Source organism: Sceloporus undulatus, chromosome 3 (genome assembly GCF_019175285.1).
Source record: "Sceloporus undulatus isolate JIND9_A2432 ecotype Alabama chromosome 3, SceUnd_v1.1, whole genome shotgun sequence".
Taxonomy (NCBI): Eukaryota; Metazoa; Chordata; class Lepidosauria; order Squamata; family Phrynosomatidae; genus Sceloporus; species Sceloporus undulatus.
In genome coordinates, this window is record NC_056524.1 from 41,076,033 (window position 1) to 41,098,603 (window position 22,571).

At 37.3% G+C, this 22,571-nt stretch overlaps 1 protein-coding gene across 6 annotated transcripts in view; it reads left to right on the forward strand.

Moving 5' to 3' along the window:
• ZBTB20 (zinc finger and BTB domain containing 20) overlaps positions 1 to 22,571 on the forward strand; it is a 642,360-nt gene that overhangs the window by 135,843 nt on the left and 483,946 nt on the right. For all 6 annotated transcript variants that reach the window (XM_042458100.1, XM_042458099.1, XM_042458096.1 and 3 more), the window contains one exon: positions 6,715 to 6,774. The gene's annotated coding sequence lies outside the window, so the exon portion shown is untranslated. The remainder of the gene's footprint in view (positions 1 to 6,714; positions 6,775 to 22,571) is intronic.

Here is a 22,571-nt window from a genome sequence, read left to right on the forward strand (position 1 = left end):
CATATAATCATACTGTAGGACATCCAAATGCCTAGAGAGATATTTTCTTTAGTAATCTCTAGGTCCTCCAGCACAACGCTATGGTCAACCTCTGGCAGAGTTACGCTGAAGGACCTAGAAATTCCTAGAGAGAACATATTAATCAAATCTGTAAATAATATAATCCGCAAAAGTCCTGCAAATGTGGAGAGCCAACTGTAGGCTTTTCTTCCAGTATGGGACCCAAGGCAGCTCAGAAAAATTAAAAGAAAACAGAACTAAAAAACAACAATATCACTGTGTAACAGTTAAAAACAATTAAACAAACTGTTCTGTTCAAAACAGCACTACCTTAAGATAATTTAAAAGCATTGAAAGCATAAAAAAATAAGAAAAAAGACAACATCCCCTATTTAAAAGACCGATCATCATTATTAGTCAAAAGACTGTTTCAATAAAAACATCTTTACCTACTGTCAGGAGAGCCACACTAGCCTTCTCTGGGAAAGAATTCTACAGTTAGTAGCAATCACCAAGAATGCCCTTTCATGTGTCCTCGCTAAACATGTCTGTGACAGTGGTAAGATGGCATCAAAGCCCTTCTCCAAAGGTCTCAAAACTCAGATGGGCTCATTTATGGCTTTTCATATAAGCCTGGATCCAAGTCATATAAGGTTTTATAGGCCCCGAAAGGAGTTCATTAGTGATTCATACACATGTTCTGAAAGGAATTAGTTTATCAGTATTGTTCTTGTTGAAACTGAAGCATTTTCTGAGTGCACAAAAGTCTTGAGGCTAATCAGTGTCTAAAGTGGCAATATCTTGAGACTAGATGCCACAGATCCTCCAAGGCTTCATGTTTCTCATGGTACATTCCCAACAGGAGCAGTAGGCCAGTGTATGCATTCACCTCAGTGATGTCTAGGGATTTTGCCTTTGAAAAGTTTCATCTTGTTGAGTTCTTTGAATATACTCTGCAACTCTTTGTTTATTTCGTAGATTATGTGGTAAAAAACTATTTCTGTGAAGAGCAGTACAAAGGTATCTGTTTGTTTATTTATTTTGATGTGTGTATCTGATATATATTAAAATTGCATATTCCATTTTTGCCATTCATAATATTAGTATTGCCAATTGGTTCTTAGACAGGATCAGGTATATGTAGATATGCTGTCTTACAACCTTTGGACAGGGGGAAAGGTTGTTTCAGTCATCCTGGCATTCACTCTAGATTCTTTGCATCACATTTCAATCAATCACAGTATTTCATGGAAGGATTTTTATTTCAATGTATGATATATTGTTTTTTGGGGGAAGTACCCCAGTAAGAAAACAGTGGATTTGTTGAGACAATTTTTTCCAGAATTCTTCTTCTCATTTTTTAAAAAAATTGCATGTGGCAGGTGGCTGAACCTCAGGGACTTTAAAAAAAACATCTTGAGGCAACACTGTCATAAAATGTCTGTCTTTTAGGTCTAATTCTCTGTGGCTTTTGAAACATAATATTATTCTAGCATGCTAAAATGTTCCAATTGCTGAGATGAGGGTTAAAAAACATAGCTGCACTTGAAGTGAAAGGTTAAGCTTATCTCCATTTCTTTTGGTCAGATCGCAGTAAGTTAAAAAAATCATACCTTTTTATCTGTATTCCAAGTAAAGGTCAGAAATGCTTATTATTTAATTATGACATTCAACAGTTTTTAGTAATAATGAAAGAAAAAAAAACTAAATTAAGAGAAGAAATGTGGATTACTTTCTGTGTATTCTTCAAATATATATTAAAACATGTCCCATTTGCTCTTTAGGATTTAAGTTTCTCTCAGATGGTAGCCCTTCTTATGGTTGCCCTTGCATGGTAAAACATTTTAGATGTATTTTTTTTAAAAAAAAAAAAAACATGACAGACATGGCTTTATGAAGCTCACATGATGGCCAGTTGCATCATAAAAGAAGAATAAATATACATCCATTTCTAAATTTATAATTAAATGCATTATATACTCTAGCTTGGAAACAGTCCTTTTGGGATCTGCAACAGATCTACTAGACCAGCTACAAAGAAGGTCTTTTTGGGATCCTAAACAGTCTTAAAATATAAGCCATCCCCTTACTTACATCTGGTAGGAGCTCTGCATCATATAGACATTGGTCCAGAGAAAGAAAATGCATCATCAAAAAGACACCCATCCCAAATGGTGAGAAAGTGTCATACATTGTGTATGTGTTATTAATATGTTGCAGTGGAAATTTAGAAAAATTTACTGTACCATGATTTAAATAAATATGTGCTACATCCATCCACAGTGGGGAACAAAATGACTTGGGGATGTGCATGCCTACCATCCACGTAGTGACTACTGATGAGCATCTTCAAGGCCCCTGCTCTCCCACCCTGTTCTTTTCCTGGACACCTCAAAGAGATGATTGTCCTCTCTGACAACCCATCAAACAGGGAACTGTCTTCTGCAACGTAAGACACATAAACTGCATCTGGACTGCAGAAATAATCCAGTTTGACACCATTTTAACTGTCTTAGCTCAATGCTATGTAATTCTGGGAACTGTAGTTTGTTGTAGCACCAGAGCTCTCTGATAAAGAAGGCTAAATGTCTCACAAAACTACAGTTCCCAGAATTCCATAGCATTGAGCCCTGGCAGTTAAATTGGTGTCAAACTGGGTTATTTCTGCAATGTGGCTGCAGCCATAAACACCCTAATTATACATTTTAAAACAAATAAAAATAGAAACAAACAGTGCTATTCTGAGGGGGAAGAAGAGCATAATCACATGGTAAGCCTAAAACTTCTTCTTAGATAGCAGCTGTAGTGCACTAATTATTGTGATGAAACACCAGATTTAAGGAAACTTTCCAAGAGGATAGTATGGCAGTATGTTTTGCATGTTTTTGGCCAAAATCCCATGGAGACTTAGGGGCTCTACAGACTGCCCATAAGGGGTGGCGGGAGGCCACCCTTTCCTGGCCGGATTGGGGCAGCAGCAACCTCACGTTGCGGCCCCAATCTGGCCTACGGAGGTCGCAAAAAGGAACCCTCCAAGGGGTGCCCTAGCCGCTATGGCACGGCTGTATGGTGCCCTTTCAATGCTGCACCATCTGGATATAGTGCTGGAGGTGTGCCATGATGCAGCGCACCATTTGGAATGGCGTGCGGCATCATGATGCCTTGGGGTGGAGTCAGGGCGTCCATCATCAGAACGGTGAGCCCTGACTCCGCCCACAGTTCGGCCTTTCAGTTTGGTCTGTACAGGGCCTTAATGCACAAGTAATTGCATTGGGCTGCAGCCTTACCCCCTCCCAGCAGCAACAGTGTCCATTACAACATGTGACAACATAATTGAAATAGGAGGAATTTGTACGGTGGTGGTGCCAGCTGTTCAAAGGGGGGGGGGAGTAAAGCTTAGAAAGTAGTTTTGGGGAGGGAGAAAGGATCACAGTTCCCAGAATTGCCAACCAGCATGGCAAGTGGCTGTACTTCTTGAGGGAGTCTAGATGATACAGTCCAAAATAGTAACTTTTCCAAGATCTGAGGGGAAAAAGTGAGCAGATTCTGGTGTGCCTGTGCAAGACTTTGAATGTGCCTAAAATAACTCTTTGGCCCCTTGTGGTTAAGTTTATAGTGACACGTGGCTGGTGCATATGTAAGCTGTACCATTATGTAACTTGTTTATATTGACAGTCTCCTTGTCGCTTTGATTTTGTTTGGCTTTTTCCATGTGTGCCTTGCTCTTGTATACTTTCATTAAGATCTGTTTTTGTTTTGAGCAATGCTGATGTGTATCTGCATGTATGTGGTAATGCCCATTAGATGGGACCAGCCATTTCAGAATTTGTGCAGCTGGAGTATTAAAATGTTTACCATGAGTTTGAACTTATATGTACACTTCTGTCACATTTCTCAGTTAACCAGAAACAGTGAAGTATAAGCTTTTTATGGACCACTATGAAGTACAAGCTTTCATGAACAGCAGATGTTTCATTATAACTGTGTATGTGTAAACTTTTGTTTTTAATGTGCTTTTTTTGGGAGAGGGAGGGGGTCCCAGCGTGGTATAATGTTTTGAGTGTTGGACTATGACTCTGGAGACCAGGGTGCAATTCCAGCTCGGCCATGAAACCCATTTGGTCAAACCACATACTCTTAGCATCTTGTCAGAACAAATCTTGCCAAGAAAACTTGACAGAACTTGGGGTCTGCTAGAACAGGGCTGCATTAGTGTTGCCATAGGTCTAAATCTATGATAGCCCTGTTTAAATATTTGAAGGGATGTCATATTGAGGAGGGAGCAAGCTTGTTTTCTGCTGCTCCAGAGACTAGGACCCGGAGCAATGGATGCAAGCTGCAGGAAAAGAGATTCCATTAGGAGGAACTTCCTGACAGTAAGGGCTGTTCGAGTGGAACACACTCACTCGAAGTGTAGTGGAGTCTCCTTCCTTAGAGGTCTTCAAACAGAGGTTGGATGGCCATCTGTCGGGGATGCTTTGATTGTGATTTCCTGCATGGCAGGGGGTTGGACTGGATGGCCCTTGTGGTCTCTTCCAACTCTATGATTCTATGATTCTATGAAGGCACATAACAAGGGCTCGGGAATAGTGGTGATTTGGGAGTTACTATTTGTCCTAATCCAGAGTAAGATTTTTTTTCTTAATGTTACTCCTACTCCTGTAAAAACCACTTACTCCTTTACTCCTTACTCCTACTCCACAGCCATGGGAAAAAGCCCCAGTTGCTGGTGTTTCTCTTCCTTCCTTCCTCCCCCGCCCCTCTCTCTTTGCCTCTCAGTCTCTTCCCCATTGCAATATAATAAAATTGGTTTTTTGGTGTTTGCGTGTACCATATAATAACAGGAATAAGGAGTAGCAAATATATTTTGTTACTCCTTACTCCTATTCCTTTAAAAACCTCTTACTCTTTTACTTCTTATTCCTACTCTCCAGCTCTGCACACACCACACACACACAATACATTTTACCTGGATGAGGAACTCAATCTATCCTGGATGATGGGAATAGAGGTATTTCCATAATGCTCCTAGATCCATAAATAATTTTTCTAAATGGTATCCTTCTGTGTGCTCATACATGTGTGTTATATCTCAAGAGCTTCTCTAGTGCCTTGTTTCTGCTTCTGTCTTATGAATAGGTGTTCAAGCAGGGATGGGCTGCCTCAACATTAATTTTGCTCCTGTACAGGGACATGGTGGCTTAGTGGATAAGATACCAATTCTGATTATCGTAAGGTTGGAAGGTTTACAGTGCTTCATGATGGGGTGAGCTCCCATCACTAGTCCCAGCTTCTGTCAACAGAGCAGTTTGAAAGCATGTAAAAATGCAAGTAGATAAACAGCTACCACTTTGGTGGGAAGGTAACAACATTTCCTGCAGTCATGCTGGTCACATGACTATGGAGTTGTCTTTGGACAATGCTGGCTCTTCGGCTTAGTAACAGAGATGAGCACTGCCCCTACACTCGGTCACGACTAGACATTCATGTCAAGGGAAACCTTTACCTTTCATCTTTACTGGGCCACATGGCACCCAAACTGGCTTGATAATGAGCAGGCATTGAGGGTCATACTCACCTTAAGGGTCAGTTGTATTTGTTCAATATGGTAATGTTGGTGGTAAAACAAACCTAAGGTTTAAGGCTTATTTTTCTCAAAGAAATTAGAGGCCTATGTCCTGGAGTCAAAGAATCGTGCAGCTAGTTCCATAGTCATTGTTTTTGTGTACCAAATTTTCTACAATATATTATGCTGAAAAGAAGTTTGCATTTCTGGGGTTTGAACAGTATGTTACCATGCTGCTGTTTTGAAATGGAGGGTTTTCATAAGCACTTTTTTGATATGGTACATGGACTCTGTGGTTCAAAGGAAAAATGTCAAAAATTCCATTGGACACACCCAAGGCCTTGGGCAAGCCTAAAATAGGTCTTTGGCATTTGAGTAATTCTGAGTAATTGTGAATTTCATACTGCAAAGTGACTTAAGACTTAGTTAACATTTCCAAACAGGACATATGTATTAGGATTGTATTGACTTTCTCTGGGGAGTGAGTTCCAAAATAAGGAACTTTTAAAAAATAATTTTACCCTTTTGCTTTTTGTGTATGTGCTTTCAAAGTAATCATCTTGACTAAAGGATGAAGCTCACACTTGAGATGTTCATGAAATTTTACCCATTAATACAAAGCCATTTGTAACTTAAGGAGATTCTAAAAGCAATATATATATATTGGATTTTTAAAAAGCACAACTTTTAGCTCCTAAATTATTAAAAGTATTTACTTGCAACATTTTTCTTAAATGCATCTTTAGGCTAAGCGAAAGTGGTATAATGCTCTTTTTTTTTTCCAAGCAATTACTTTTGTTCCTAATAGAAGAAGAATCTTCACTTTTCCCGAAAAATAAGTGGCAATGTTAACTATGGGCCTACTGAGATTTCCATAATATGCACCCATGTTTAATTTTTTCCTTCCTCTAAACTGCATAGCTATATGGTGACTACAAGTGTTTCATATTTCCTTGTTTATCACCTACACAGGAAATGTGAGTGAGTTGGGGGTTTGTTTTATCTTGTTCAAACAGATGGCTATATGTTGCTGTATATACACAATAAGGCATCTACTTACAGATAAATGCCTAGTCATTTGAATGTTATGTAAATTAAAGATGTTGTTTGAGAAGATTTCTCAACACAAGTATCTCTTTTCTTTTCAGAAGCACAGAAAAGAAGTGTTAGGAACTGCTTTTAACCCTTTTGGAATCAGAGGAAAAAAGGTAAATACTGTATATATACATATATATGCAATACTAAGCTATTTCAGAAGACATAGTTGATGTTTCCTTTTATTTCAGGATTCTGCAGATGGTAAGTAGGCATTCCAGTATACTGACTGGGGAATGAGAGCAAAATCACAATTTAGAAATGATTAGCAAAATTCTCTAATAAAATTGAGAAGATCTCATTTGCTCAGTCCAAACTGGAAAAATGACACTGTTTCAACCTCTGAAATCAGTTTCCTATTCCCAGTAAAATGGAATGAGACAGTGAAGAACTTTGCAGAAACCAAAAAACTAAAAGAGGACTTTCTGAAAAGTCCAGCAAACCTCAGGAACAATTGTAGAAATGAAAAGTAATGATAAATAACATACTGGAAAGATGTTACATTGAGCTTAAACAGTAGGTACTCTACAAGCAGTTACTTATATATAGGTCCTCCAATGAAAGGAAAAACCTTAAGATCATAATTTAATAGAAAATATTCAAATTATTGTAAAACTGTCTTTTTTTCCTTTTCTATTTTTTATATTACAGCTAATGGATATAACACAGAGTAAGTGGAAGTTGCCAGCAGAAATTGCTAGAAAGTAATAGAAGTTACTGTATCACTGTTGTGGTAATACTGTTACAACAATTCATATTTCAGATGTTGCTTGGTGCTGAATCAAGAAATTGATTTATGTTTATTCTGTGGCAATCATTTACAAAATGTACATCATGAGAAGGGAGAACTCCCTGGAAAAAAAATAATGCTAGGAAAGGTGGAGGGAAGCAGAAAGAGAGGAAGGCAGTATGCTAGATGGATGGACTCTTTAATAGGACACAGGCATTGGTTTGTAGGAGTTAAGCAAAGCAGTGGAGAATAGGGGGTCATGGAGGTGTCTCATCCAGGGTCACTATGGTTCGAGTTGAACTCGAGGGCGGTTAATAACAACAACAAAATCTCCCCACTGCTTCGTTTAGATGTTAGATGACTTTATGGAAATAATCATTTCATCAAATGGACCATGGAATAGAATGCCTACTGTCCCATAACCTGGTATATATTTTAAGTCGTCCAGTATGTTTCAGAGTGAAAAATATGCAGAAAACCATGTGTGCATTTAAAAATTATAGAACTAAAAATGCATATATTAACAACAAAAAAAACACAAACAAACATACATTTCTTCAGTGTAAAATTCTTACAAAAATTCATGCTCAAGTTTACAGATCTTTGGAGGAAGGCTTTCTTTCAGTTTCACCAGCACCACAGTCTTGTTTGGCGATGACATGAAACAAACACTTCTTGGCAGTAGCTCCCAGGTTATGGAATTTCCTCCCATGGAAGATCTGCTTGGCCTCTTCTCTCATTTCTTTTTGCTGGCAGGCATCTCTTTGGTTTATAATTTATGTAGCAGAAAGGGTTTGGGATGGGGCATTTTTATCTTGAGTTTTTGTCTTTTTGTTGTTTTTTTATCTTTTATATTATGTCTGATGTTTTTATATCATTTTCATCTTCTGTAATTTAATTATTTGTTGTTTTTAAACTTTTGTAAAATTAATGTTTAACCATAACCTGTTTTTTAAATGCTATAGGCCACCTTGGATCCTCTATGGATAAAGGTGGGATATAAATCAGATAAATAGATAGATGGATAGATAGATAGATAGATAGATAGATAGATAGATAGATAGATAGGTAAAATGAGTGGTGATAAGCAAAGGCAAACCTACTAAGAGATAGTACCTTATTTGTAGAGTTCTTTCCTTAAAAATGCTCACCTAGTTTCAACATTTTTAAATGCAAGTGCCAAGTGAAGATGCCATGCCTTTTAATGTATTGCTATATTTTATTTTCATTCAAGTATTTTATCCTGTTTTGTAAAGAATCCTGCCCTGAAGAGCAGCACAGAGACATGACAATTAAAGAAAGAAATAATCTCTCTTCCTTACTGTATTTTTTGAGTTTGAGCAACAGTATAGACAGGCCATAGATGAGAACACAATTTTGGCCCTGCTTATCCTTGTTTTTACCATAGAGCAGAGAAGAACACATTGATTAACTAAAATAATAGCTGTAGCCTTTACTGAAAACAAAACATAGAACAAAAATGTATTGCCTCTTAATAGGACTGTGCCAACTTTGTGATTTTATTATCAAGTCCCCTTAAAAATAAAACAAAAAACACCAGGCATTAGTGAAATCCACAGCCTTTATCAGTAGGCTTTGTGTTTATATAGAGAGACTGGACTTTTGCTTAAAGTTTCTTTGAAATGCAAATGCCACATTTTTTTATTTAGTTGTACTAAATAACATTATTCTGACTTGTCTATATATACAAGAGAGTATTTTCTCTTTCTAGAACCACCAGAAAAGTTCAAGTATAGTATATTAAAACTGTCAACAACCTTTAAATCAATCTATTATATAACATGTGTTTAAAACTACAGCAGCCCATAAATTTGGCACCAAATATAGAACTATTAACCAGTTTGCTCATTTTTCTATCTCTCTCCTTTCTTTGCTTGTAGTTACTGGAATGAGGCTATGGGTCTTGTAAGGAGTGCAAACACTCAGAAGAAGCAAGAAAGGGGAAAACTGCAGGGAAAATATAAATCCATGGATAAGAATTCTAGGATGTTTGAGAGAGCTGTCATATAGGAAGGGAGGCATCTAGTTTTTCAGATTCTACTATTCAACCTTCTGCATGACTTTCAAGCTCTGAATGCCTATGGGGATGGAAAATGCAAACTCTAATTCCACGTGCTTTTCAGTTTAATTTTTATAGGGCTTACTTTATGTTTAATTTCTTATACTGTTAATTAAAGGAGCCTTGATGAATACAATCAAATGGTCAGACCACAGATTTTAAGACTGGTTTTGAAATATAAGGATATTTTAAAAGTTTAAAGTGTAGCTTCAGATACATTTCTGTTCTTTTATTGAAATTTAAAAGTATTTTAAGTAGAAAAACTTAATATAATCTATTCTCAATTCTTTTTTCTTTGGGGTTGAACTAGATAACATCCAAGGTACATTTTGGCTTTACTTTTTACTATGATAATAGTAATACCATAAGAACAATGATGCTATGATGAGACAGCTTTTTAAATTAGCTGTCCCATCTGTCTCTTGATACTACAATAAGATAGCTTTTTATATATGCACTCAGGGGAAATAGGAAAGGAAAAATCTAACGATACCAAGTGTTGTAGAAACTATGAGGTCAAATCCCCCCACCCCCATGTGTATCTGTGTATTTGTGTATGCGTGCACACTTTCCTCCTGGACTCAAGGCAACTTACTGAACTCAAGAAAGTTTTAAACCAGTCATATTAGTTAGTTAATTTAAAACACCAATACAGGTTGAATATCCCTTATCTGGAATTCTGAAATCTGAAATATTCCAAAACCCAAAATTGTCCACATGGATGGCTGAGATAGTGAAACCTTTGCTGTCTGATGGTTCATTGTTATACAAACTTTGTTTCATGCACAAAAATATTAAAAATATTAAAATTACCTTCAGGCTATGTTTATATATAAGAAATGTATATAAGAAACATAAATGAATTTTATGTTTAGACTTGGACCCCATTTTCAAGAGATCTCATTATGTATATGCAAATAATCCAATATCTGAAAATATTCCAACATTCCTGTAGCTGAAAACAATCCAAATCACATCTGATTCCAAGTATTTTGGATAAGAGAGACTCAACCTGTAACATAAAACAGTATAAAATCATTTTTAAAAATTGCATTAAAGCTAAAATACAGCACATGCATACACTAGAACATCTTCTGCAAATACCAGTTTAAGTAAAAAGATATTTACCTGCCATTGAAAGGAAACAAGAGAGGGAGCAGCCTATCCTCCTATGGGAGGTATTCCAGATCCTGAAAGCAGCCACTGAGATGTCCCTCTCATGGGTCCTCATTAGGACTGTGACAGTGGTGGAACTGTGACAGTGACAGGACTATGGAAAAGCCCTATCCCAGGGATCTTAAGGCCTGGGCACATCTGTATAGAAACTCAACCTTTCAGAGAGTTTGAAATGGTAATTCAGTTTTTAGCAGGAGATAGGAAGAGACAATGCCTTAATAGTTAGGGGCAATGAGATTTATTGTACACTGGGAGCTATTGCTGTTGATAGGATTCAGAGGTTCAGAAAGTAAATACATTGAGGTAGACCACTGATCTCCAGAATGTACAGAAGTCGTATGAGTATCATGCAGTCTTCCAGATGTTGGGCTGTGACTCCCAGCATTCTTTAACATTTGTTGTGTTGGGTAGGGCTACTTCTGCTATAGAAGAACTGACACTCTACTTAAGAACAGAATTAGTGTCTAAATAGCATTTGTCACTCTTTTATTAATAATATGCTTCAGTGTCATATTATCATATATGGCTAAAATATGACTCAGGCTTCCAGAAATATAAAGAACTTAAATTCAGGGACCCATTGAAGGCCAAGGACACTAGTCTAGTCTCCATTTTTTCAAGCCTTCCTAAACATTAGGAAGAACTTCCTGACAGTAAGTTGTTTGACAGTGGAATGCAGCTCCTTAGAGTGTGGTGGAGTTCCTTCTTTGGAGGTTTTTAAACAGAGGCTGGATGGCCATCTGTCAGAAGTGTGTAGATTGTGTATTCCTGCATGGCAGGGGTTGGACTGGATGGCTCTTGAGGTTTCTTCCAACTCCATGATTCTATGATTTTTTTTCAAAGTGGGTAAGCTTTTTCATGGAAGGTGTGGAGGTTGGAATTTTTACTGGTTTATAACCACCCTAAAGAAATTATTGTTGGATGTTGATGTTTCTTAGACCACTAACTACTAGTAATGTATACCCATTTATGGGAAAAAACAGTTTGAATGATAAGTCAGAAGGAACAGTAATTTACCTTTGTATGCCTGAAGGACTGTGGCATGTCTGTGTCTGGTATGTCATGGAGGTAGGTAGCCATGTTAGTCCATTGCAGCTTTGTGCCACCTTACAAACAGCCTTTTGTCACCTTACGGAATCTATTTTTTCTTTGGCATAATCTTTTGCAGCCTGTAGCTCATTTCATCTCTCTTTCTATCTGTCTGCTGTTTCTTGTTTGCATATTGGGAAAGTAATCCAAATGAAGAATTGTGATGTTCGGGAAAACATGGGTATTTAAAAAAATTAGGAAATTTAAAGGCAGTGACGCATATAGAATCATAGAATCGTAGAGGTGGAAGAGACCACAAGGGCCATCCAGTCCAACCCCCTGCCATGCAGAAATCTCAGTCAAAGTATCCCTGACAGATGGCCATCCAGCCTCTGCTTAAAGACCTCCAAAGAAGGGATCAAAATGCCTTATATGATGTGTCTAAGAAAAACATTCCCCTGGTAGCAAAACACAATTTTATTTATTCAGAGTGCATTGAGAGGTCTAGAGCTGGTGCTAATTCTTATTATGAACCATGATTGGTCCTATATGAACAGCCCTTGATGGGCAGATCCCCTGTCTTAAAAACTCCATACTTTCACCTCTACAGTGCCATCATTTCTTATTTTTAATTAATTATATGTGTGTGTGAATGAGCCCTCATATCCCCCCCTGTTGCCAATACCAGTGATGAAGACTAAACAGAGGTAGATGGATCTACTAATCCAGAGGAGCAAGATCTGTGAATTTCTGAAAGATGATTATAACCAGAAATATGTTTGAGTCAAGTCACCTTCAGCTTACGTCAGTATTTAATTTATGAACATTCACACACACTACCTGCTGGGTGCAGACACTATGTCTGTCTGTTATAACAGTGAAGTGTATTCATGGCTCTCAACATCAGTACTTCATCACTGCTGTTCAAGTAACTTAACTTGCAAGGATATAGAGAAATTCTAGATAGGCAATGGCACTGAGAAATTCTAGATAGACAACAACATTGCTATGTATACTAGGCAAATAGTAATATTAGTATGTAAACATCCTGTAAACACCACATATGCTAGTCTGAAGAGAACACTCATTGCTGTGAAGTTTGTTTTTAGTATGCCAGACTACTGAAAGAGTGATCAGTCTTTTACTTTTACAGGTAGAAGATCTTGCTGAATTAAAAAAAGAAAGGTGTGTGCGTGTGTGTGTGTGGGGGGTTGTTTTATATATATATTTTCTTTGAACTACCGGCCAAAGATGGTGGGGTTGTTTGAAGGGGCCACCACTATTGCTTGTGTGGCTGCTCTTGTTCTACCTGCCATGGAGAATAGCCCATTATACTACAGTAGTTAATGATTACACTGAGGAAACCAGGAAAAAGTTACAAAGTTGACCATTGCCCTGGCAATGTGGGCAACCACTTGCAGGCCGCATTTACAAAGTTGAACATTATGTGCATGTATTTGTATTTACTCATATGCATATAAACAACATTTTTCAGGTTATGTTCCAGTAAAGCTAACAGAGGAAGGCCAATATCTGCATGTTAAAAACCCCAACAACTCCCACATTCTTATGCCCAATGCAAAACTGTTCCATCTATTTATAAAACTGCCACTATGGTGCTCTTTGTCAAACTTTACTGGAATAGCAACAGCCCCACAGCAAAACAACATCAACAACCCTGAAACTTAGTGTTCATCATGAGAGTAAAATATTTTGGATCTTTTTTAAGCTAGTTTGAGCAAGTATTGTGACTTATCAGTTAAAAATGATTATGCACTATTTGATAATCAGGCAGTTACATCCATATAACTGGGATTGAAGGAAATGGTAAGTAGCCACTTTAATGTCAGTGTAATCTTGTATGTGTATAAAATTTCATGCTTCATTGCAGTCTTGTCTGTTCACATGCAGCAGATTGATCCAACTATAAGCTTAGAAACGAAGACCAAGTTTTCAGATATATAAGACCAATAGATAGTTTATTACTTTCCTAATGAAGCTGTCTTTCAGGCCTACCTAATCCCTATATGTTAAGCAACAATGTGTTCAGGCACAGCACAGGTGAATTACTTTTGATTTTATTGAACTGTCTCCAGTAGATCTATTTAGGTCAGGCTTGGGCTGACCAGAACTATACTAAAGGAGAAAAGATGTAAAGCAGATAATCCAAAGGTCTGGCAGAATTTAGGTTTTATTTGTTAGAAATATTAAAAGCATTTATGTTTTGCCTTTTAATAAATATTTTTATATCCAACACAACTAACTGTAAATAAAGTCAAAATCACTTCCCTGTTTCTTACATATTGATTGGCGATGTACAGATAGTTAATATGTAGCGGTTCGTCTATAGAGTTATTTCTCTGCTTTCCTTTGCTGCATCAATGATCTCCTTGTGGAGTAGGGTACAAGTAGGGCTGCTAGTTACACAGTAACTAGTCTTGAATGACTTCATTGGCAGGAGTTTGAGCATTTTTTTGTTTTGTTCATAAACCATTTGCAGAACCAGCCCTGAATCTCTCATTGCCTGTGGTAGGAAGAACAGTCTAACTCCATCTCATTTGTTTGTGTTGTACCATTTGATGTCACTTCTTGACAGTTCTTGCTGCTTCATATCGCTTTATGACTCTTCCCTGAACAGAATATTAAGAACACATTTGGGGGTTGAGACCATGTAAGTGCTGGAGGAGAAGGTTCAGATGTTGTAGTAGTACGATGTGGTGACATCTGCCTGCAGATGTGGAGGGGGATGTGTAGAAGATGGACTAGACTAGGTGGCAGCAGACTAGGAAAAAGCAAAAGTAACAGCTGCCACAGCCACTGCAGATATACCACTGCCCAAAGCTGACTCTGCTGTATACAGCTGCTGCTTCCCAAATGCCAGCCTTCATAGATCCTCAGAGCTGGACTTGTTAGAAAAGGCTGACTGTACTACCAAACACAGTGTTAACTGCTGACTGTTATTTGTTCAAATAAAGTGACTATCTGTCTCTGAAAATGTTGTGGTGACTTGAGTCATTCAGCGTCATCTGAAAAAAAATATTCAAGAACCTGCTTTAGTCTTCCTTTTGAATAATTAGCTTGAGACCCATTATTTAATCACATATTTAAAATAGTTACAATGTGAGTCTCTACAAATAACTGCAGTAAAGTAAAAATTCTGGTTAAATGGAAGCATTAAGACAACCATTTTAAATTGTTTTCTGAAGAATTGTTCTTACATTTTTTTGTATTTGCCAGTAGTGAGAGGTCTATGAATCGGGTATAAAATTCTCTCAAAATTTAAAATAAAATAAAATAATCCCTGAACCTTGATGTCATACTTCTTTAACTTTAAACACAAAATTCTGCAAATTGTAGCTAGCATTTGTATAATTTTATATATTACTTGTTTTTACTTTCCACCTTGTGATTTCAGGGGAACAAATAATGCCAGAGATCTCCTGTTTGTGATTTGTTTAGCATGATGTCTGAACCAGACTACCTTGTTTTTCTAACAAGCTAGGATCATAGGCCAAGAAAAAAAGGACTGGTTTCTGACTCTGGCTTGTTAAGAGAGAAACAGCCCAGAAATTTCAGGTTGGACTTCATGCTAAAAAGCAGACCACAGATGGAAAATCCTTGGCCTGTTCAGCTGCTCTTGCTGGGAGGAGGAGCCAAACCAAAGTGATCAAACAGCATGCCCATTCACAAATAAACTGGTACTCTAAAGAATAATGGCTTATTGTGACTTCCATGTGTGCCCACTCTGTGTTTGCTGTAGTGACTTGTAAACTAAAAATAATCAAAACACTTTGGGATAATAAAATAACATGGAAGAAAACGAGTTTGCTCCGTCCAATTTTCCTATATTTTTTCCAGGTGCTCTCCCAGTGCTTCAGGTGCTCTTCCTTCTCTGCATCATGTAATTATTCAATGCAGAGGTTGAAATACTTTCATATGAACACTATTTTTGTCTGGTATATTTTAAGACATGTAAAACATAATTTTAAAATAATGAAATAGACTGGAGTCCACAAAAGCTTATGCTAGGTATTTTTTCTCAGTTTAATCCCAAAGGTGGCCATTAATAATGTTTTAATATTTTTTTTCCTGCTTTATGCCATTCTTTCTTTCATCTACAGTTAAAACCATTTGCTAGAGATGTAGCAAGGACACAGGTCAAATCACCAAGTTTTGGAACATTGTGGATCTATGTTGTGACATTTCTACAACATTTAAAATTTTGAAATATGAAGGATTGACTAAAATGTATGTGTGACTCATTGGAGGAGATGGATAATGCTTGGTATAGTGGAAGGCAACAGAAAAAGAGGGAGACTGCATTACGCGTGGATTGATTCACTCAAGGAAGCCACGGCTGCCCTGAGTTTGCAAAACCTGTGTAGGGCAGTTGATGACCAGTGATCTTGGTGGTCTGTCATTCATAGGGTCACAATAAGTCAATGACAACTTGATAACAACAACACAGCAACAAAAATGAATCTTAAATTAGGGAAGCAGATTGGGACAGAGAGATGAAGGTGTTGGCTTTGTTCTTTAATATGTTCATTACATTTTATAAATGGTGTCTGCTATTCTTCAGACTTCAGCTTAAAAGCAGGATATAAATCTAGACCAACTAAGATTAAGAATAAAATGAAAGGGGCAGGAAGCATTATTGTTACTAAATCAAACTTTAGTCAACAGACTCTGGCAGTTATCTTGCATGGGAGACTTTGGGAGTCTCTGTACAGGCTGGAAGGACAATTTTTTTCTTTGTAACATTTTGTACAAGAATGCACTTGATAAGAAAGCCCTCTCTGCCACACAAAGATGCCATTGTTTGATGCTGTGCTGGTTCTGCAGAATCTCTGCAAAAAGGTTGTTCACTTATTTGGTGAACCTGAAGAGGTTTAATATATTAAAGTCTTGCACATGCAATGTTTCTATAGCACTCTTAAGGTAGAGGAATGAGGTTGAGAAGGAAACTCATCTATGAGTTGCACTCCTAGGTATAGGTAGTAAAGAGATCCAGTAATTCTCATTAAGCATAATTAAACCTAATATTGACTGTAAACTGCTTCTTACCCTTAACATCTTTGCATATAATGTAGGAAGGGGATTAAGCAGCACACAGGCACACTAATTACAGTCTCCTTTACATTAAAGGTATGATCAGGAAGGTCTGTATTCATAAATAAAACATACTATGGGATGAGAGACTGAGAAATATGTAAATGTAACTCAGGAAAAAGAGACCAAAGGTAAAAAGAAAAAGAAAGAGGGGAGTGATGCCACTGGAAGCAAAATGGCACTCTGGCTAATTACCATGAAAAGCATGATAAATCATGGACATGTATCCTTGACTTCTGACTGATAGAGCCTGCTGAGTGCAGTCTCTCATGCATAGCTGCTTCTCCTCCTAATTTAAAAGAGCATTGCTATGGGTACAACAAAAAAGGAGCAAAAGGAGAGAAAAAAATAGTGCAAAAATATTCTTTGGGTTGTTTTCTGTGTTTTTAAAGCATTATACTGTTGGCTTCCAGAAATAAATTATAAGCCCCCTAATGTAGTCTTAATAGCTTTTATTTTTGTGTGTTTTGTCTTGGTACCTCATAGAGGCTTCTGACAAAAAGATTTCATAGTTGGCCTTTGGCTAAGATATAATTTATTATTTCTGAAATGAAATGAGAGAGGAATCTTGCAATCCCCCACTCCACTCCAATGATATGAATTGTTGTCCCACTCTCTTTTTTATGGCTTTTCCCACACATTTTTAAACACGTGACAATACCTGTCTACTTGCGGACAGTGTAAGGAAGAAAAGAGACTACATCCCAGTTGCCAGGCAAGTGGGCTTTGCCAGACCCAGATTTGACCATGGAGGCAGAACACAAATGGGCCAAACCTCTGGATGAATATTCTGAAGAAAGTAGCATATGAATTGGCAATACTCATGTGCTTGCAGAGGTTGGTCTTTCATTGTTTTCTGTTGCATGTTCTTGTGGTTGCATACCCAAACGTAGATTGCATCTGTGTTTTCCATCACCTAGTTATATTTAACTGTATGTGACCAGAGATGGATTCAGGTGACAGTCATGCTGTACAATACCAGGACACAATTAAACTTAATGTGAAACTGATTTTCTGGGTAATGGAGATGCATTTCCTTCCCTTTCACTCTCCAAAACAGCAGCTGCAAATAGTCAAGAGGACATGAGCGAAAAATTGAAAGGCAGAGGAGATTTTCAATGTTTTGCCATTCTCACATTGTAAATTTCTCAGCAAAAATGAAATCTTACCAAAAAGTAAATAAAATCCTTCCAACTTGAGGCATTGTTCATACAGAACTATCTGTGTATAAAATATAAACGTATACAATGTGGTGTTTCTCTGGTTCTGTACAGAATTGCAGGTAGTTGACAAAACACTTCAAAACTCTTTCTCTTGTTCCCGTCATCTCTATAAATCTAATTCCAAATATTCATTTTGCATAAGGGCTCTTCAGGCTAGCGATTTGTGCTGCATTGGGTTGTACCATTTGATGTCACTTCTTGACAGTTCTTGCTCCTTCATATCGCTTTATGACTCTTCCCTGAACAGAATATTAAGAATACATTTGGGGGTTGAGACCATGTAAGTGGGGGTATCTAAGCCCCTTGCCCTCCAGTCCATTTTGTCCTTAAATGTATTTCCTGTCTGCAGTGCCACTTTATATTTTAAAATTCTTTTCAATAAAAGGACTTTACATTTTATTTTAGGAAATAAGAAATTTAAAAGAACATTGTGGACAGACAACACATTTGTGGATGCAAGGGATATAGGCATATTCACTTAAGCCATCACCACTCATAATAATAATAATAAATAATAAAAACTTTATTTGTATACCGCCTTTCCGCAATGATCAAAACATTCACAACACCATCAGATACAAATTATACAATACAAATATATAATACATCAAATGCAAAGTACATGAAAACCATGAATACATATAATTAAGAAACAGCCTTAAAATCACATGTAAGAACATCAATAACATCTGTCAGTCATAAAAAGCATCTTTCAACAGGCAATAATTTCTAATGGGGGTCAGGAGGATATGCTGACTGAAAAAGATGAGTCTTTCAGGCTTTCTTAAAGGCATCTAGAGAAGAACTAAGCCTTATCTCATCCGGAAGGTTGTTCCAATATATTGGAACTACAGATGAAAATGCTTTATGGTGAGTTGATGCCAATCTCGTCTTAGGATTTTCAAGTAAGCATTTCCCAGTAGTTCTGAGAGTGCGGCGTGGATTGTATGGGGAGAGGCGTTCCCTCAAGTAACACGGGCCCAAACCATGTAGGGCTTTATAGGTGATAACCAACACTTTGTATTGAGCTCGGAAGCTAATAGGCAGCCAGTGGAGAGATCTTAATACCGGAGTTATATGATCTGATCTAGAAGTTCCGGCGACCAACCTGGCTGCAGCATTTTGAACTAACTGAAGCTTCCGAACCTGGTACAAAGGTAGCCCCATGTAGAACGCATTACAGAAATCTAATCGAGAGGTTACCAGTGCGTGTACTACTGTTTTAAGGTTCTTTCGGTCGAGGCAGGGTCGCAATTGGCGTATCAGCCGAAGCTGGTACCAAGCACTCTTGGCCATCGCATCTACTTGAGATGATAACTGTAGAGATGAGTCCAAGAGTACTCCCAAACTGCGAGCTTTGTCCTTTAGGGGAAGCGTGACCCTAAGTGCTTCATGTTAGAAGCACACTCACAAATAATATCAATTTAGAAAAATCTTACTTTTTGGGTAGGAATAAAATGCCACGGAAAAGGAGATGTCATTTGGATCAGGTGTCACAGGTGTCCTTAAACAAATAGGACTGCTTTTGTGTTACAGTATTAAAGATTTAATATTAGCACAAATCCCATGTTTGTTTAGAACACTTTCTGATCAAACACATATAATGCATTTATGTCAGTGTTAAAAGCTTTTTGTTGGGACCATTTATAGAGTTGGAAGGCTCAACAGTGGTCATCTAATCAAATCCTTTTGGTTAAAAAAAAAAAATCTTGATCAGTTTTACCTCCTTGGTGCAAAATACACTGCAGAAATAATTTATTCTGAGAATGCTTTAACTCCCTGGCTCAATGTTAGGAAATTCTGGGAACTTTTTGTGAGATATTTAAGCCTTCTCTATCAGAGAGCTCTGGTGCCACAATAAACGACAATTCCCAGGATTCCCTAGCACTGAGCCAGGGCATTTTAAGGGGTCTCAAAATGGCTTATTTCTGCAGCATGTTGTGGACTATAGATGCTATTCTCCCATGCTTTTCCTGGATTAGTTTGTCTCATTCATAGTTAGGCCATGTTTTCTGTTGTTGTTATTAACTGTCTTCAAGTTGACCTCATGGCAACCCTATGGATGAAGCATCTCCAAAACTCTAGTAATACATTCTCAGTGGCAAGGATTAGAAAAAATAGCCACCAAAACTTGTTGATTCACACAGAGATTATGATCCATCGTAACCTCTAGTCCTGCGCAACTGCTATTAAGTATAGTAATCTTCCTTTCCTTTTAATTTTCCTTTTAATTTTATTCCTGTTAATTTTATGGATCTAACCTTCCCTACATATTCAGTATTGTTCCAAGCCATTGGTGCCAAGGTTAGTGGAATCCTCGTGGAAAACTGCAACTGAAAAAAGAGTCTTGGGGCCACATGCAGCCTATAGGCCATATTTTGCCTGCTTCTACTTTAGAGGGATCAATCAATAACTGCAAGAGTATAGCTAAGCATTAATTTGTTAAGTGTTGCTAAAATACAGTATTTTTCCAGCAAGTTACCAGCTATCTAACCCTCACTGTCATCATCACCATCATCATCTATAACTTGTTTTCCCCTAAATTGGAATTCAAGGGAAAATCTGTCTACTGTGCATTTCATAGAATCAAAGAATCATAGAGTTGGGAGAAACCACAAGGACCATCCAGTCCAACCCCTGTCATGCAGGAATTCAGAATCAAATAACCCCCAACAGATGGCCATCCAGCTTCTGTTCAAAAACTTCCAAAGGAAGAGATTCCACCACTCCCCGAGGGAGTGTGTTCCACTGTCAAAGAGCAATTACTGTCAGGAAGTTCTTCCTAATGTAATAATAATAATAATAATAATAATAATAATAATAATAATAATAATAATTTATTTCTAGCCCGCCCAATCACGAAGAATCCGGGCGGGTTACAACAATAAAATACATCAAATTATAACAGAGTTTAAAAAAAAATCAAACCCTAGACCCCCCCCCCCCCATCTAATGTTGAGATGGAATCTCTTTTTTGAGTTGTAAAGTGTATCGTGGCCATTCATGTACTGATTTATTTCCTTTTTTATGCATATAAAAGCACAAGAGTGCACATCTTTTACTGTTAAATTAGGTAGCTCTCTGCTCCAAGAAGTTCCCTGCCTCAAGATGTTTTTCTGCACAGATCAGCATAATTTGCTTAGGAAGTGTTTTTGTGCATTTCTTGGTAAAAAAAATTACCTGAAATGTACAAATAAATAAATAAACAAATGATAATTTCACCCACCATGCAACACCACCCTTGTTTCTTTTGCATGACAATTAAAACTACTTCATTTAAAATGGCACCACACCTTCTAGCTACACATGGTCACTCATGCCAGTGTAGCTAGGTTTTATCTTGAAATTTAAAAGGAACTACAGTGGACCCTTGTTATACGCTGGGGTTTGGTTCCAAGATCCTCTGTGGATAACAAAATCTGTGTATGCTCAAGTCCCATTAAATATAATGACATAGCAAAATGGTGTCCCTTATAAAAAAAAATGGAAAATCAAGGTTTGATATTTGAAATTTATACTTTTTTTGAACATTTTCAAACCGTGGATGCTTGAATCCGTGTATAAAAAATCCATGTATAAGAAGGGCCGACTGTATTTGAGCATGAATAACAAGTGTATGTCTCTAATCAGAGAGCTGGTGAAATTTTAGAAATAGGCCCCCTCCCCTGTTTTAGCATAGCCATTACAATAGTATTTTTGTTAACTCAGGTGCTGATAATTTGTTTTTGTTATTTTAAAGCAAAGTTAGTATTGACTTGTGCTGTGCACTACTTACTGGATTTCTATGAAACATTGCTGAAGAAACACACTGAATGAACAAAAGATACTATAATGTGAGACAAGAGTTATGTGACATTGTGGGAAACTCGTTTTATGTGTTATATGATTTCCTGTATGAGAAGAAGTCTGTCATTAATTATACTGATGTAGACATCGTGTGCTGTGCTTTTTAAAAGTAATTATTTCACTTTCCCCAGTAGGAACATCTGCCTGAAACAAGGAGAGGTGGTTCTAATACCCTTAAGTACTTGCAACTAGGCAATAGTAAAATAAAAATCTGTCAAAATATTACTGGTACTGTATAGATAGTAAATCTTCAATTCCTGATTGTCAGCTACTGGTTTATGTGTTAGACAACTGGGAGATAAGAATAATTGAGAGAACCCACAATAATAAAGCATATCCACCTGCAATTTTAAAGTTTTCATTCCAGACTAATTCCTTTTCAAACAATAATACAGTATGTAGAGATACCTGAAGAGTACAGTCAATGCCCCATTAAAATATCAGAAACTTTTATAGGTAGACATACATTAAGACTACGTATGTATATTTTTATACCTTAGAGATGGACAAAGTACTTGTTACTCTGGAGTACCACAGGATGCTCTTAGAAGTTCTCCTCCCATGTACATTCAACTTCCTAATTATTATAGGGTTCATTGTCTCTCAGTTTTGCTATAAGTCTTTATATAGAGATATTATTTTTCTACTCCTCTCTTCATCCCTACTCCAGTAGTGGAAAAAGTGTGGCCACCATGCATCCCTCAAGTCATTTTT